Below are 11,587 nucleotides of genomic sequence, written 5' to 3'. Positions count from 1 at the left end.
TCTAAAGTAGAAAAGAAAAGTGACTGATTTGATGTTATATAGTGTATCTGAATATAAATACGATATGTTATGATGATATTTGTGAATGAGAATAAAATAATCTAAATATGAATATGATATGATATGATGGTATTTGTGAATGAAAATGAAATTATTTGAAAATAAATTCGACTTGTTAAGATGGTATTCATGAATGAAAATGAAATTATCTGACTACGAATTCGATAGAATCTGATGGTATTGTGAATGAGGATAAAATTATCTGAATATGAACCCGATATGATTAAATGGTAGTTACAAATAAAGAATTAAGAGTAAAGTTAAATAAGTCTTTTGAAGGACAGAAAAATCAATTTAGCAAGACAAGTAGGTGAACTCTACTGTGGATACGATCTTAGACAGTCATGGCTTTGGTTATCAGCGCCTCATATGGGTTGGGGTATGAGGATGACATGCAACTATGACATCCATACAGGTTGGAGTATGGGACGATTGATTTTTACAATGCTCATATGGTTTGGGGCATAAGGAGAGTCGATGACTGTGGTGCCCAAACGGGTTAAGGTATAGGGACAATTGATTTTTATGACACTCATACGGGTTGGGTACGGGGGCAATCAATGATGGTGGCACTCGTATGGGTTGGGGTATGAGAAAGACCAACTATTATTTAGTATCCACACGTAGAGGGGATCCTTATGAGTTATCGATAATACTGATCAATTGTATCGCGTGATGAAATATAAAGAGTAAATAAAATTCTAATTCCAAAGTAGTATGGTACATGATAAATGATTTGATTTAATTGAAATATATGACTCTTGAAATATTAATATGTAACATCCTGAACCCCAATGTCGGTGGGTACAGACGTTAGCACAATATTTTCAATTAGTGAAACAGATAAATATTAAATATGCAGCAGAACTACACTTTAATACACATTCTTTGTGACAGAATAATTATCCATTTATAAATAATTGAGGTATCTAAATTAATTTATAATATTAAAATAAAAGCTAATAAAATTTTTTTTCACCATCTTTTATTGATCTTGAACTTGTTCCTCATTTCCTTTGACTTGGATGTAGGTGAATTGGGGTGAGCTTCACAAGCTCATTAAGAAAAAATGATTCTATAATGGAGACTTACATACATACATTCACACAATATGTTAAATATAATAATTTTTATCATAAAAAAAAATGTCAAACAAGCATCACAATCAAAATACACAATAAAGTAAATCATCACACAAAACATATTCTAATCCTCACTCTTCTAACATAATTCTTATTCTCCTTTCAAATCAAACTCATGGATTCATAGATTTCTCAAACCAAAATGAGTTTACTCACACACGCATATCACTCTGCTCAGATTTATAATTTCACATTATTTAGTCTCTTAAAGCTTAATTAGGTTACCATCGCACGATGTCGTTTATATCATCATCGAGGAAAGGTGAAATGAATTCCCCATCGCATGGATAACACACACAAATCACACAATGGCCACAACAGGTACGTTTGCTAGGTGACCTAGACTCATACGAATGCCTATTCACGTCTGGATTAGGTTTTAGACTCTATCTATGTGCAGGTTCACCATATTCGCTGAATTTTAGCCACACACGCACCATCTCCTCATCGATTCAGACTAAACGAGTAGGTATATAGGGTTCTTATACTCTACACTCTTTTCAAATGCCTCTAATTTCTAATTCACTCATTTTCTACATAAGATCTTAATTTTTATATATAATTAAACATAAACACACACACAAAATACACGATATCATTGAACACATAATAGCCATACATTTCAAAACACTTTCTGAATCATCCTGTATCAAATCACACTGTAACACCCAACTATTTTTATTTTTATTTTTATTTTATTTATTTATTTTATTTCATGTTTATTAATTCTATATAAATATAAAATATGTATTAATTGAATATAATATAATTTAATTTATTTTAATGAAAATAATAATAATATTAATAAAAAGGGGTAAAAATTGTTTAGAGATTTACTTGAAAATAATTTTGGGGAAAAGGGGTGAAAATTTGGGTTCTGGGGGTATTTTTGAAAGAAAAATCGAAAACCGGAGGTCAAAACGCAATTTAGAAAAGTTGTGCCACGTCAGCTGCCCGGTTAGCAGCCCCGACCAACCAGGACATACCAAATGGCAGGGACACTGATATGGGAGGCCACGCGGGAGGGAGCCACGTGGGTGATCCGTGTGCATACGATCGAACGGCTGAGATCCGTTCCCGCGCGCACGGATGACCTAGATAAAAAATGCGCATGGATGACCCAGATTGCATCGCGCACGGACGACCCAGATTGAATTACGCACGGATGGTCCAGATTGAATCACGATGAACAGCCCAGATTCACTTCTTATTTAATCGCGATCAGACGCTCTAGATTAAAAGCGATGGACGGCTCAGATCAAAAGTCAATGGGTATAAATAACCCCATCTGCACCCAAACCCTAACTCTAGCCGTCAGAACCCCTCGCCGGAGAAGACAACCCAGCCGCCTCGGAGCCAACTGCGGCCACTCGCCACCATACTGGAGCAATTTTTGGTCGCCAAACGAGATAAAAATTCTACCATTTGCTCAGAATTTGATTCTAAAGACACTTATGACCAAATCAGAGCGAAAATACTGGCCAATTAGCTGAAAAATACTGTCGAAACTCAGCGGTGCCGTCGTGGGATGTTTCAATTTTCGCCTCCGATAAGGCCCTTCCCGATTCTTGTTCGATATGATATTTCTATCGTTGTGATCACCGTTTCCTCATTTACAGTTTGACCAGAGAAAAACACCTAATCGCAATGTGAGTCGGAGGAGCCGCCGCACAGGAGAGCCCAACCGCTGGTGAGTTTTAGTTTTCTACGTTTTTCCGGCTCACCGAGGGTCCTAAGTGTGTTTTCTCATAGGAACCGACGCAAGTTTGGCTGAATTCGATTGAAAATAGCTAATTCGAGGTGGATTGTCGCCGCGAGCAGCGGCGCCGATGCTAGAGCACAGCGGAGCCGCTGTGCCGGAATTTCGAAATTGGTCGAGTAGGCCCTGGGTCTGATTTTTGGGTTATTTGGGACATATGTAGGTACTGTAAGCGCGTTTTAGTTCTTGAGAAAAAATTCAGGGAACCCAGGGATCGCCCGTAGGCGCAATGACAATCTAGTTTTTGGTGTCGAATCAAGTAAGGACCCTTTACCTTATTTTCTATCATGGAATTGAAGTTTGAATAAATGATAATACTGTATTGTGTACAAATTAAATAGATGTGCATAATTAATTATGGTTGCTAATGGAGCCCGAACAAGACATTATTCTCTGTCGATTCCTGTTTGATTTATTTTACAGTTTAAATGTATTATGGTATCTGGTTTATCTATTCTATGATTTTAAATACATATATCACTGCTTACTTTGCTCCTGTTTGATTTTGAGAATCTAAGATATGCTTTCTTTGTTGGATGCACGTTACTTGTTTATGTATTTATGTTTGAATTGGTAAAGGAGATTAAGGACAAATAAGAATGGGATGTGATATGATAAATGGATAAGGTGACAGCCTCACTAGAAATCCTGAGAGATGGTGGATGGACTGGGTTCATAGGGAACCCTACCGTGAACGTCGTTTCATACCGGATGACGTATGGAGACTTGGTCATTTAGTGCTCATATCGGATGGGGTATGGGGACGACCCGCTTCACCCTCATACCGGACGGGGTATTGAGGTTTAATGTCTTGACACTCATACCGGACGGGGTATGGGGACGGCTCTAGAATTAAGACTGTTAAGAAGAAGGGTTCACGTGTAGCAGGAACACCACTATGGATCTCCATGGATATTAGTGAGCTGGTGAAAACGAGAAACGGTGATAATCAATTATTGTTAATGAATACGGATTTATGATATGTTTTATGTTACTGATTATGCATGAAATTGTGATCTGTATGATGTTGTTATCTTTATAGGTTGTTTTCACATGTTCTCCAATGGTAAGAAAAAGGGTAAGTGGTTTTATTTTAAATAAATGTATTGGTTTAAAATTTGTGCTCCATTGGTTATTTTTTGTTTTTCACCAACTTTTGTTTCTGTGACGGTGATATAGTGTGATGTCCTTACTGGGTTAGTGTATCTCATTCCTTATTTAACCATTTTAGATCAGGAGGACTTGGTTCTCGAGCCTGATCCACAAGAAGACGGTGAGTAGATGCTAGATGCTTTATAGTTTTCTTTATTTTTCTCATTTCTCGTATTTTTTTTGGAGAACTTATTCCGTGATATTGTTTAGCACTTTTAAGTTATTGTGAAAGAGATGTTAACCTTAATCTTTTATTTCGCTTCCGCACTCAGATTATTATATGTATTTCCTTTTGAATTTCTGGGGCCGTTACACACACAGCCAGCAAAGAATACTCAGATTCCTCGCGTAACTGTACTAGATCACACAATAAGTATAGTGCACTGTATATCTGCACTAGATCATGCAGCCAGTGCAGTGCACTCAAATTTCATACACACATTGGTTATACATTTCACATGCATAACATATGTACACACATTTTAATACACACACATATATTATACTACAGATATATACTATCATTACATGTCTCACACATAATATATATTTATATTCACACACTCACATAATTTCTACAGATACATACGTACACGTTCATACTTAAACACGTACACACAATCACACACAACATATCATATACATATTTATTTACGTATTTGTTCTTATCAGCTATGTTCTTATCAATTTTGTTCTTATCAATTCATATAACATTCATCGTATATTTTTATATATATACACACACATGCGTAACAACATATATATATATACACTACATAAATACAAACAAATACAAATTAGACATACTAATTGTATTTCTATTATACTACACATACATTTAAACATTCACACACAATGCACTATACATATATATAAATATATAATTTATGTCTCCATACGAAATATATATAATTCTTACCTACGGAGTGATCAGGAAAGCTTTGGGAATCCTTTTTAACTCGTTCTACAATCCTCTCGAAAATTCGAATACCGTTTGGATAATTTTTCTCATTTATAATAGAAAATACATAAATTGAATTATGAATAATTTTAGAAACTATATTACTTGAAATGAAGAATGGATTTTACCTTGGTACATGAAGTCCCGGTCGCCAACGTCATCACGTGCCATCATGCGCGTGTTACCAAAAATATCAGGTACTGATGATCGAATCAACGCGCATTATCACATGCGGTGCACCAGCATCATATTTGATCGTCGCCCTTCCATTTTTCTTCCTTAATTTAATTTAATTTTTTTTTCTTTTCTTTCTTTTTTTTCCTTTTCTTTTCTTTCTCTTTTTTTTTTGTTTTCTTTCTTTTTTTTTTCTTTTCTTCTTCCTTTTTCCTTCCTTTTCCTCTTCCTCTTTTCCTGTAGCTTCCTTTTTTTTTCTTCTTCATTTCTCGCAACTCCTCTTTGTTTTTTCTTCTTCTTCTTTTTTCTTCTCTCTTTCTCTCTCCTTTTTCTCTCTCTTCCCGATCACGTGACGTTTCCCCATCTCCCGCGTCCCACCTTCGCACCTGCCGCTCACTCCTCCTCCTCACGCAGCTTAGGCTCCTCCCCTCACTTTGCTCTCTCCGCCTCGATCCTCACTCAATTCGGTCTCCTCGATCACCCACTTGAACTCATCTCTCTTACTCTCTTTCTTTTTTTTTTTCTATGCTATTTCATTATATGTATATACATATATATATATATATATTTTACCGCTTTGTTTGTTCACCTTCTCTTTACATTCTTCTTTTCTTTTCTAATAAATTAATATATATTATATTTTTTTTCCTGGTGCACCAACTGGGTATTAAATAATATGCTCTTATGATTATTGCTATTGAGAATGAAATATTATGTTTAATGGATATGAAAAAATGAAAAGGTTTTTAAAAACGAATATTATTAAAATTATATTCTATCGACAGTTTTATATTTTTCTACAATGTTTTGATGAACCATTACGGTTTTTTATTTTTGTATCGTTAGTGAGCAAGTGTGTGATCACTTAAATTACCATTTTAATTTTTCATATCAAAATAAACTATCAAGATATCAACCAAATCTAATTAATATATTAACATAGATTACGCATGAGCACAAACACTCACGTATGTATATAAATCCTTACTGTACATATGTATACATTCACATTCTATCGACATCAAGTCCATATATGTATGTACTAATATAGTAGTCGCACAAAGTCAACATATACGTGATAATTTTCCTTTCTGCTTCTGATGCCCAGCTTCAAAATGACATCGTTCTAAAGCTGATGGGCTGGGTCATGTTTCTTTGGGCTTTGGTGTTACAATTAAACTTAATTATAATTAAAAAAAATTAATACTATTACATCATGAATGTGAGAATTAGTATTTAGTTAACTAACTTGATGACTCATTATACACCTAATTGTAATCAATTGTGATAAGTAATATGTAATATATTTTTATATATAATTAATTAAAAATGAGAAAAAAGAAGAGAGAGAGAGAGAGAGAGAGAGAGAGAGAGAGAGAGTCGCAGCCAGAGGAGAGGAGAGAGACGCAACGAAGGAAGAGAGAAGGAGAGGAGACCGCCGAGGGAAAGAAGAAGAAGAATAAGAAGAAGAAAATGATGATGATGATGATGATGATGAATGGGGAAGAAAATGAATGACGAGGAGCAGTGGCTCGGGTGTGCCCGACGAAGGATTGAGATGTTGCGGTCTTTACTGATTCGTGCGTGATGAAGGAAGGTGCATGCAGCTAGAGAATAAGATTTGGGCTCGACATCGGGCCAGATTTGTATGGGGTGAAGAGGTAGCGCGTGTAGTGACCGGTTTTAGCTTTGGTTGGTGTGAAACATAGAAGGATTATAGCAGCTGTCAGACTTTTTGAAAACAAGATCTCGACAGCTTCTATGCAAATCTGCTTCGAATTTGAGCGCGTTACACTTTCAGTGGTGAATTTTGGTCATCGGCGGCGACGTGTGGTGGTGCCGACAATGGTTCATGTGGCAGTGGGTGGCCATTCCGATGGTAATGCATGGTGACACCGATGACTGAGACTACATGTCTCAAGGTAAAATTTATTATTGTCTCTTGAGTGTATAGTTTTTAAAATTATTTGTAATTTAATGTGTGTTTTTCGTTATAAACGATGAAAACTACCCCAACGATATCCAGATTTTTGAGAAGATTCTGGATCGAGTTAGAAAGGATTCGAAGAGCGTTTTCAATCACACCATAAGTAAGAATTGAGTGTATTCCATATGAAATCATAAATTATGTATTTATATGCATACATGTAGGTATAATTAGTATGTATAAATTGTATATGCATATGTATAAAATACATATATATATACGTATATTGTTACACGTGTGTGCTTGTGAATGTTTAAATGTGTGTGTAATATATAAGTATTTATATGTATATTGTTACATATGTGTGTGTATGTGTATATATAAAAATATACAATGAATTAGATATGAATTGATAAGAACAAAATTGATAAAGACAAATATGTAAATAATTATGTATAGTATGTTGTGTGTATAAAGTATGCGTGTATAAATATAGTCATGTGTGCATGTCGTTGTGGGGTGTATAGAGTATGTGTGTATAAGTATAGTCGTGTGTGCATGTCATTGTGGGGATTGTGCGTATGCATATGTTGTATACGTATGTGTATTAAATTGTGTATAGGAATTAGGACCATAAATTAATATAAATCTTAGATTGTGAAATAAGACAATTGTGAAGAATTAATAAGACACTTCATTTATTAGTTGTGAATCGATGAGAGGCAGGTGCATGTGTGGCTGAAGTTCAATGAGTATGGTGAACCTGCACGTGGATAGTCATGTAAAACCTAGTCCAAATGTGGATGAGTATTTGTGAGTATATGAGTCACTTAGCAAACGTTCATGTTGTGGCTAATGTAAGATTGTGTGTGTGTTATCCATATGATTGGAGGATCCTTTTCACCTCTCATCGATAGTGATATAACGTCATCGTGTGATGGTAACCTAAATAATCTTTAAAAGACTAAATAATATGAAATTATAAGTCCGAGTTGAGTAATATATATGAGTGAGAAATCTGAATTAAATATGAGTAAAAAGATTTATGTGTCTGAGCAAAGCCATTTTGTTTTGAGAAAGATGTGAATCCATGTGCATGTGTGTGCAAATTTTATATATGTAAGTCTTGTGTAAGAGAAAAGGGTGATAAGCAAACATGATTTGAAAAAATGATTTGAAATTGGAACAAGAGTTAGATAAATAGAGAGAGGATTAGAATATTTTCATGTGTTGATTTATTTTATTGTATATTTTGATTATGATGCTTTGATATTTTCTTAATTATAAGTATTACTATATTTTATATATTGCATGAATGTATGTACATAAGTCTCCCTTATAAATTTTTTTTCTTACTGAGCTCATGAAACTCACCCCAATTTACTTTCATTTCAGATTAGAGAAAATGAGAACCAAGTCCAAGATCAAGAGAAGATTGTGAAGAAAAACTCATTAGTTTCAATTTTTGATTTGTAATTAATTTAGATGCCTTACGTATATATGACTAAATAATTATTGAGCTACAAGAGAAGTATATTAATGTGCAGTACCGCTGTGATATTTATTTATTCTATTAATTGGAAATAGTGTAGAAATGTTCGTACTCATCGACATCGGGGTTGAGGCTGTTATAGGTGGTATCAGAACACACGTTCCTCAAAATCATCCCTTGTTACTTGAGATATAGGAACCTTAGAAGGTATAGGACTGTAAAACATTAAGAAGATGCCCCTAAAAGATGTTTCAGAACTCCTTAAAAACATTTAGAGATGCACAATTACTGTAGTCGAACATAACAACTCCTTGGGCAACCTTAAGGAGATATTAAGATTCCTTCGAGTTAGGACAAGAAGTTCCTAAAAAGGGGGATAAATCCCTTAATAGTAAAAAAATATCCTAGGAGTGGGAAACACTTTCCCATTGGAAGCCAATGCCAAAATTGGTAGAAGTTCCTCCATGTGGAAGAAGATTTCTCCATCCGAGTGGAAATCCCCAAAGTGGCACAAAAAATCCCTCAAATGGGAGTTTCCCAAGCGATAAAAATCCCTTATAATAGAAAAAATCCCCTAGTGTGAGAAATTACCACATAGGAGGAAGATTCTTGAATAAAAAACCCCCCAATAAAGAAATTTCCTAAATGAGAGAAATCTCCAAGAAGGAGCAATGTTCCCCAAATTAGAGGAAATTCCCCATGTGAGAAAATCCTCTAGTGTGAGAAATTACCACGTAAGAGGAAAATTCTTTAGTGAAAAATCCCCTAGCAAATGAAATTTCTTAAATGAGAGAAATCTCCTTGAAGGAGCAATGTTTCCCAAATTGGAGGAAATTTTCCATGTAAGAGGAAACTCTCCATATGGGAGCAAATTCCTCATAAGAGAGATTTATCTAGAAGGAGAAATCCCCCACCAAGGATATTTCCTAAACGAGAGCATCATTCCCTAAATAAGAGAAATCTTTTAGGTGAAAATCAAATTCTTCATGTGACAACAATGAGAGAAATCCATTAGGTGGAAAGAAAACTTCCCCAGTAGGAAGGGAATCCCACCGATGAGAGAAATTTCACAAGTGAGAGAAACTTCCATAAGTTAGAGAACATCCTCCTTATGGTCTCAAGATTCCCCAAATTGGAGAAATTATGGCTTTATCCCAAAGTCAACTGATGATGATGCTTAACCAATGATTGTTATCGAATTTAGTATGGTCTAAGTAAAACTGTTAGAACCTTAACTCTCTACAGGCATATTGAACTAGTAGAGCCAAGTGAATGTGATAAAGTTTCAAGAGAAAACATCTAATTTCCCTCAAGTTATAATTGATAGAAATTCCTCCGTCAAAGATAAACATCTACCCGATGAAAATAAAATCCTCTACTAGCAAGAAAAAATTTTCCAAAAGAGAAAATCTCTCTGATGGAAAGAAAATTCCCCAAATATGAAAAATTTTCCCATGCGAAAATAAGATTCATTAAAAATTTCTTGACACGTGTAATTTAGAGGAAGAAATTATTTTAAGGGAGAGATTTACAGTACTCAGCTAGCACAAAAGAAAAAAAAAAGAGAAGAAGGAGAAGAAGGAGAAGATTGAGCAACAACTAGAAAGAGATATAGATAGAGAGAAAGAGAGAGAGAGAGAGATATATATATATATATATATATAGGAGGTCGCCGCAGCCGGAGGAGAGGAGAAAGACATAATGAAGGAAGAGAAAAGGAGAAGAGACCATCACAGGGAAGAATAATAAAAAGAAGAAAGTGCAAAAAATAGAATGATGGTGGCTCGGGTGTGCCCGATGGAGAACAAAGATATATGTGGTCTTTCCAGATTCACATGCGACGAAGGAAGGCGCGTGCAACTAGAAAAGAAGATTCATGATTGGCTTCTAGTTGGATTCAGGTGGGAAAGGAGACAGTGTGTGCAGTGACTAGTTCTAACTTTGGTTGGTGTGAAATCGAGAGGCTAGAAGGTTTAGAATAGCTAATGGACTTTGTGGAAACCAGATCCTAGTGGCTTTAATGTAGATCTCCTTGAGATTTGAGTGCATTGCAACTTTGGTGGCAAATTCCAATCATCCGCAGTGGCACATGGTGGTGCCGATAGTGGTGTGTACGGCAACGTGTCGCCATTTTGGTGGTGGCGCATGGTGACGTTGTGGACTGAGACTGTGTGTCCTAAGGTAAAATTCGTTCCTTCTTTTGCGTGTATAAGTTTTGAAATTATTCGTAATCTAATATGTGTTTTTCATTGTAAATGAGTTAAATTATCCCAATGGTATCTAGATTTTCGAGAGGATTATGGACTGAGAAAGAAAGGATTTGTAGAACATTTTTGATCACACCGTAGGTAAGAATTTCGTGTATTCTATATGGAGACATAAGTTATGTGTTTATGTAAATATATATATATATATATCGTATAGTGCATGTGAATGTTTAAATGTATATGTACTGTATAAGTATTTATATGCGTACATGTACGTATAATTAATATGTATAATTTGTGTGTGGGTATATAAAAAAAAAAAATATATATATATATATATATTAGTATGTGTGTGCGTGCGTGTGAATATTTAAATATGTGTGTAATGTATAAGTATTTATATGTGTGCATATAAATATAACTAGTGGGTTAAATTTGTATTTGTGTATATTTATATTGTGTACATATATGTTTTGTTATGCATGTGTGTGTGTGTATTTACAAAAATATACAATGAATGAGATATGAGTTAATAAGAACATAACTTATAAGGACAAATGTAATGGCTCCGGAATTTAAATGAAGATGTATGTATTAAAAATCTTAAATGCGGAAGCGTAATAAAAATTTTGATTAACATCCCTTACATAATAACCAAAAATATATTCAACATATGAAAGAATAAGCTAATTAAAAGAGATACTCGAAATAAA

At 34.7% G+C, this 11,587-nt stretch overlaps 1 long non-coding RNA gene across 1 annotated transcript; it reads left to right on the top strand.

Moving 5' to 3' along the window:
- The first annotated feature begins 6,613 nt into the window (after positions 1-6,613).
- On the top strand, positions 6,614-8,723 carry LOC148266532 (uncharacterized). Its single transcript, XR_015818781.1, has 3 exons — positions 6,614-7,170; positions 7,275-7,338; positions 8,571-8,723. It is a non-coding gene; the product is annotated as an uncharacterized LOC148266532 (long non-coding RNA).
- Positions 8,724-11,587: the final 2,864 nt, after the last annotated feature.

The sequence above is a fragment of the Carica papaya genome, chromosome 4 (genome assembly GCF_054855325.1).
Source record: "Carica papaya isolate Zhongbai chromosome 4, ASM5485532v1, whole genome shotgun sequence".
In the NCBI taxonomy this organism is placed as follows: Eukaryota; Viridiplantae; Streptophyta; class Magnoliopsida; order Brassicales; family Caricaceae; genus Carica; species Carica papaya.
Note: the sequence above shows the minus strand (reverse complement) of the source record. Positions and strands in the feature narration are given on the sequence as shown.